Raw genomic sequence first — 7,482 nt, forward strand, 5'->3', positions numbered from 1 at the left:
TCATCCTCTTTCTAAATTTCTACTTTCAGTCTCAAGTCAGCCAAAGTGATCTACATTGTATAATATTATTCAATTATTATAGAATTTAGCTATGCATACAAACGAATTATATAGTATGAGATCTGTGATCAACTCAGAAACTCTAGATTATCCTGAAAATGAAATATTATTTTGAGATTATCAAGATACAATGCTTGCCCTTTACTTACTGAGCTAAATAAATCACTCTGAAAATGATATTTTTAAAAATGCAATGCATTGCTTCTTTTTATTCTTAACACAAGTCTGTTGTTGTTGCTGTTACTTGCCATTGAGTTGCTTGCAACTCATAGTGACCCTATGGACAATATATCTGAACTCTTGAGCCAGTCTTATTGACTCTGACACATCTAGTCCCATTACATCAGTTATTATGTCTATCCACCTTATTGGGGTCTTTCTCTTCTACACTCTCCCTCAACCAGTCCAAGCATGATGCATTTCTCCAAGGACTGGGCCCTCCTGCCTATGTGCCCAAAATATGTGACAGAGCTTCAAAATTCTTGCCCTCAAGGAGAAACTTGGTTTCATCCTCTCCATGATAAAACCTATTTGTTCTCCTTGCTGTCCATGGTATGTATGTTCAAGACTTTTCTCCAGCACCCTAACTCAAAGGCATCTATTCTTCTTCTGTCATCTTTAGTCATTGTCCAGCTCTCTGATGTATAGAAAGTAATTGTGAAGACCATGGTCTGGATCAGGCACACCTTAGTCTCTAGACTGATATAATTAATCTTTAACACTTTGGAGAGATCCCTGACAGCAGACTTTCCTGATGCAATTTGTCTTTTGATGTCCTGATTGCTGGTGCTAAAATTCTTGATTGTGGAGCTGCTCCTCAATCCATCCTGATGCTGTCAATTGGCCCATTTTGTAAGAATCTTTGTGTTCTTGATGTTAAGAATCAATCAGTATTGAAAACTATACTCTTTGACCTTCTGCAGTAAACACTTCAGATCCTCCTTATTTTTGGCAAGCAAGGCTGTATCATGTACATAATGAAGATTGCTGATGAGTCTTTCTCTTTATAAAGTGTTAGCCTCACAAATGATCTGTTCCACATACAGACTGAAAAGTTATGTATACAGGACCCATCTCTGATGTACTACTTTCTTCCTAATTTTGAACCATTCAGTGTTATCTTATTCTGTTCTGATGACTGTCTCGTGGTTTAGCATGAGCACAATCAAGTGTTCTAAGATTCCCATTATTCTTAAGGTTAATTGCAATGTGACATTGGTAATTAATAATTTAATATTGAACATGCACCATGGACTGACAAGAAAACTAACAAGTCTTCCCTGGAGGCAAGGATTTTGAGGCTTCATCTCACATATGTCAGGGAGCTTTCAGGGGAGATCAGTTCTTGGGGAATGATACAGTGTTTGGAATGGTAAAGGGACAGCACAGAGAAGGAAGACCCTGGATAAGATGATTGACACAGTAACTGGGGTAATGAGCAGATGTGTCAGAGACACTGAATTTGGCTCAGGATAGAGCAGAGTTCAGAATTCTTGTTCACATAATCACTGTGAATCATACTTGATCTGGTGCCACATAACAAAAATATTCCATAAAAAGAAACAAACAAAAAAACCAACACCCTCGTACTTAATTAGGAAATTAAGTGCTCACTTAAAGTGTAGGAGAAAGGACTTGAGATCTGCTCCCATAAAGATTAGAGTCCTAAAAATCCTCGCAGACAAATTCTATTCTGTGAAAAGAATCTCATGATTTAAAGACTGTTCAACAGCATACAGTAATAGAACCAACATATACTTTATATATTGTGTTATGTTGTTTTGTTGTTGTCATATGTCATCAAGTTGCCTGTAACTCATAGTAAACCTATGTACAATAACCTTAAACTCTGCTTTATCTTGTACCAATCTTACTGTCTCTGACACACCTACCTTCCTGATCCTAGTCAATGAATCAATCTATCTCATAGAGGCTCTTCCTCTCTTGCACTGTCCCTCCACTCTCCCAAATATGACATCTCTCTTTAAGTACTAGTCCCACGTTGCAATGTGTCCAAAGTACGTCAGATAAAGCTTCAGAATCCTTGCATTCAAGGACCAGCCTGTTCTCACCTTCATAAGATGAACTTGTTTGTTCTCATAGCAGTCCATGGTATATCCAATACTCTTCCCCAGTACCACAGCTCAAGGGCATCACTTCTCCTTCTATCATCCCTAGTCATTGTCCAAATTTCTGATGTATACCAAGTAATTGCAAAGACCAGGTGCACTTTAGTCTCCAGACTGATATTATTGCTCTTCAGGACTTTGGAGAAATCTCTAGCAACAGATTTTCCCAGTTAAATTTGTCTTTTAATTTCCTGACTTCTGGTACCAAGAGTGTTGAATGTGGAGCCAAGCAAACTAAAGCCATTAACAATCTCAATCTCTTCACCATCTATTATGATGCTGCCTGCCAATCAGCCCCTGGTGAGAATCTTTGTTTTCTTGATGCTGAGCTTCAGTCCATATTGAAGGAAGCAGTCCTTGGCCATATACAGCAAGTGCTTCAGGTCCTCCTCAGTTTCAGCAAACAGGGTAGTGTCATCGGCGTAACATACATTTTTGATGAGTCTAGAAAATTTTAAATAATAAAGAACACAACTTATTTTTTTTTAAAAACCTGATACTAAGAAATCGTATAATTTTCCAATAAAGATGAATTTATTTTTTTAGTATTGTTATATAATTCTTATTATAAGATCATTTGTTAGAGATGTATTTACACTGTTATTCCAAATTGCTTTAGGAGGGTGAACATATATGCAAAATGAATTTGAAGCTATTGTTTAAAAAGTATTTATTTAATAAATAAATATACTGAAATAATTACTTTTATGGATTGAAGATCAATATGAAGAAAACAAAGATTTTCACCACTGAGCCAACTGGCAGCATTATGATGGGTAGTAAAGAGATTGAGATTGTAAACAGCTTTAGTTTTGCTTGACTTCACAATCAACACTTGATACCAGCAGCCAGGAAATTGAAAGATATATTACATTTGGGAAATATGCTGTCAGAGATCTCTCCAAAATACTGAAGAGCAATGATGTTAGTCTGGAGACTACGTGAACCTAATAAAGGCCATGGTCTACAATCACTTGCTATGCATCTTGGAGCTGGAACATGACTAGGGAGAATAGAAGGACAATTGATGCCTTTGAGCTACGGTACTAGAGAAGAGTATTGAATATACCAGGGACTGCTAAAAGAAGGGAAAGATTCATCTTGGACAGAGTAAAATCACGCTGCTGCTTAGAGGCAAGGATTCTGAAGCTTCATCAGATATACTTTGGACATGTTGCAAGGTGAGACCAGTCCTTGGAGAAAGATGTCTTGTGCAAGAGAGGAAGACCCTTGATGAGATGGATTGATTCAGTGACTAGGATAATGAGGGTACATGTGTCAGAGAGAAAACGATTGGTACAGGATAGAGCAGGATTTAGGGCTGTTGTACATAGTGCTCTTTGAGTTGCAGGTGACTGGATGGCACATAATAAAAACAACATAAAAGGGAAAGATTTTAAGCTTGATAGAATAAATTTTTCAAAAAATAATGCTACATTACAGAGTCCTCAATATTTGTAAATACATAAATTTGAAGATTCTGTGTAAATTCTATTTAGGTAAATGAGATTGATTAGTAGAACTTTAATTTCTTTTTCTACTTAAAAAGTCCCTGTGTGGAACAAAACCTTTTTCCAATATGATGAAAAGAATTTCTACCAACTGGGGAAAAAACATTTGGCAATACCACATCAGACAAGGGTCTCATAATATGAGTTTACAGAAGCTACAGGGCCTGCACAAAGAAAAGACTGATAACACAATTACAAAATGTGCAAAAGAAATGGAAAGACTTTTCACAGAGTAAAACATTCGAATGGTCAACAGATACATGGAGAAGTTATCAAAACCACTGGCACGAGGAGTGATGCAAATAAATACCACAATAAAATACCATCTCACCCCAGCTACAGTGGCAAATTTAGCATGACAGCAAGCAATAAATGTTGGAGAGGATATGGACACGTGAGAACTCTCATATACTGTTTGTGGGATTGTAAAATAGTACAACCACTCTGGAAAGCAGTTTGGAATGTCCTCAAAAACATGAACATAGAAACTCTGTATTATCCACTCCTGGGAACATATCCCAAGGAAAACAGAACTGAAACACAAGTGGAGATTTGTACACCATTGTTCACAGAAGCATTATTTATCATTGCAACAACATGGCAACAGCCCAAATATCCAGCCACTGAGTTGAGAAATTGTGATCTACTCTGATAATAGAAGCAACACTCAGGAGCAACAATTTGGATAAATGCCACATGACTTGTGAGAGACTAGAGAGCATTGTGCTGAGTGAACTAACTCAGTCTCGCAAGGGTGAATACTGCTTATGACCATTATTGTAAAAATAGAAGTTAACTAGCAAAATGCTCATAGGAATTCAAGGACAAAAGGGGTTGGAGCAGAGGAATCATAGAGTTACACAATTTATATGAACTTTGAATATAAATATGAACCGTGTCCTATCATTCTCACAATTTGACGTATTTCACTCCATTGCTGCAGTCACCATGTCAATTCATTTGGTTGAGGGTCTTCCTTTTGGACTTATTGTTCCACCTTTCTAAACATTATCTTCAATACTTAGCTTTTCCTAGCAATATGCCCTATGTATATGAAAAAAGCTTTATCACCTTTGCCTCAAAAGAGTACTCTGATTTCTGTCTCCAAGGGATAGCAATGTGCCCAAAGTATAGAAGCTGAAGTTCTGCCATTCTTGACTCCAAGGAGCACTCTGGCTTCACCTTCTCCAAGACATATCTGCTTGTTCTTTCGGCAGTTCTTTGGATATTCAATATTCTCCTCCAACACGAGTACTCAATTTTTCTTCTGTCATCGTTATTCACTGTCCAGTTTTCAGAAGCATGACAAGTGATTCAAAACACCACAGCCTGAATTATGTGCATCTTCATCTTCAAGCTAACATCATTGTTCCTCAGTAATTTGGAGAGATCATTGACTCTACGCTTTCCCAATGCAATATGTATTCTTATTCCCTGAGAGCTACTACCAAGCACACTAACTTGGGATCCAATTAAGATGAAGTCATTGGTAGTTTGATCTTTTTTATCAATCTATTATGATGTCAAGAAATCTGGAGGACAACCACTTTGCCAAATGACTGGAAGAGATGTATGTTTGTTCCAATTCCAAAGAAAGGTGATCCAACAGAGTGTGAAAATCATCGAAAAATATCAGTAATACCACATGTAAGCAAGATTCTGCTAAAGATGAACCCAAAGTTAGTGGAACAACACATCAACAGTGAACTGCCAGAAGTGAAGGCTGGGTTTAGAAGGGTCGTGGATCTAGGGATATTATAGCAAATGTTAGATGCATCTTGGCTAAAAGCAGGGAGTACCAGAGGAACGTCTATCTGTATTTCATTGATTATGCAAAGGCGTTTGACTGTATGATCACAACAAACTGTGGCTGACTCTGAGAAGAATGGGAATCCCAGAACACTTGATCATGCTAATGCAAAATCTATATTTGGACCAGGAGCCAGTCTTCAGAACAGAGCAAGAAAATACTGCATGGTTCAAAATTGGGAAGGGTGTATGCCGGGGATGTGTCTTATCTCCATATCTTTTCAATCTATATGCAGAACAGATTATCTGGCAGGGTGGGCTGTATGAAGAGAAATGTGGCATCAGGATTGGGGGAAGATTCATGAACAATCTGAATTATGGAGATGACGCAACCCTGCTTGCTGAAACTGAAGAGGATCAGAAGCGCTTGTTGCAGAAGGTCAAGGACTGCAGCTTACAATATGGATTGAGGCTCAATATCAAGAAAACAAGGATTCTTACCACTAGGCCAATTGACAGCATCACGATAGATGGTGAAGAGATTGAGATTGTTCACAGCTTTAGTTTGCTTGGCTCCACAATCAACACTCTTGGTATTAGAAGCCAGGAAATTAAAAGACATATTGTGATTGAAAAGTCTGCTTTTAAGGACCTCTTCAAACTACTGAAGAGCAATGACATCACTCTGGAGCATAAGGTGCTCTTGCTACAGGACATGGTCTTTGCAATCACTAAATATGCGTCAGAGAGCTCGACGATGACTAGGGATGCTTGAAGGAGAATTGATGCCTTTAAGCTGTGATGTTGGAGAAAAGTATTGAACATACCATGGCCTGCTAAGAAAAGGAACAGGTTAAATTAGGCTGCTCTTTGGAGGCAAGGATTCTGAAGCTTTGTCTGACATATTTTGGACATGTTGTAAGGAGGGAGCAATCCTTGGAGAGGGACCTTATTCTTGAGAGAGTGGAGGGACAGTGCAGAAGAGGAAGGCCCACGTTCTTCATAGACTCCAGCTTCTTGAATAATTTGCTCAGATTTGGAGAAAAGATACATCCCTGATGTATGATTTTCTTAATTTTAAACCATTTTGTGTTCCCTGTTCTCTTTGCACAGCAGCTTAATGGTCTAGGTATAGGTTTTGTGTGAGCACAATTAAGTGCTCTGGGATTTCCATTTTTTCACTGTTATCCATATTTTGTTATGATCGTACAATAAAATGTCTTAGCCTAGTTAATAAAGCACAAATATTCATTGTTCTAGTATTCTTGGCTGTCAGCCAGGATCCATCTGACATCAGGAATGCTTTCTCTAGTGCCAATTTCTCTTTAAAATCTAGTTCAAACTACTGGCAATCCTCTCTCTATGTGTTACTCTAGGCATGTTTTAGTAATCTTCAGTAGTATTTTTTTTCTTATTATATAAAAAGGAAAGGGAAATTATTACCAAAACTGTAATGCAAAATTGTTTAATTGTGTATGTTTATTCTGAATAAATGAAATAACAGGTAAACAACTAAACAATTTTATTAAGATAAATAAGACATACACATTACCAAAGTTGTGAATAGTTACAATTCTAAAAATATAGAAGTTATCCTAAAGGTTATGAAACGATTACTCAGTAAAGTCACCTGTGAAAACTTCATAAACTGGCTAATGTCTGGACTGACAAATTTTTTCAAGAATCTGAGGAAAATACCGACCTTCTATTAAAACTCTTTCTTTTCTCAGTCTTACCCCCACCCTGATATCAGTCCCATTTTACAGCAAAGGCACCATGCAATATTTGTCCTTTTGCGACTGAGATATTTCACTCAGCATAAAACTGGATAAATGGTGTATATGGCACTGAAGCAGATGAGGGACTGAATAATTTAAAAGCAATGTATGATAGGGTATTATGGTTATCACAAGAGTGCACAATTAAGGTTACATAGTGGAATGTACTTGGGGCGGTGGGAGGGGTGCGGGGGGATTGTGTACCAGGGAGGGAGTCTTTCTTTTACTTTTGAAAGAGAGGAGCGAACTGGGGTG

The sequence above is a fragment of the Elephantulus edwardii genome, unplaced genomic scaffold (genome assembly GCF_000299155.1).
Source record: "Elephantulus edwardii isolate Elephantulus edwardi_28Jun2011 unplaced genomic scaffold, EleEdw1.0 scaffold00144, whole genome shotgun sequence".
Taxonomy (NCBI): Eukaryota; Metazoa; Chordata; class Mammalia; order Macroscelidea; family Macroscelididae; genus Elephantulus; species Elephantulus edwardii.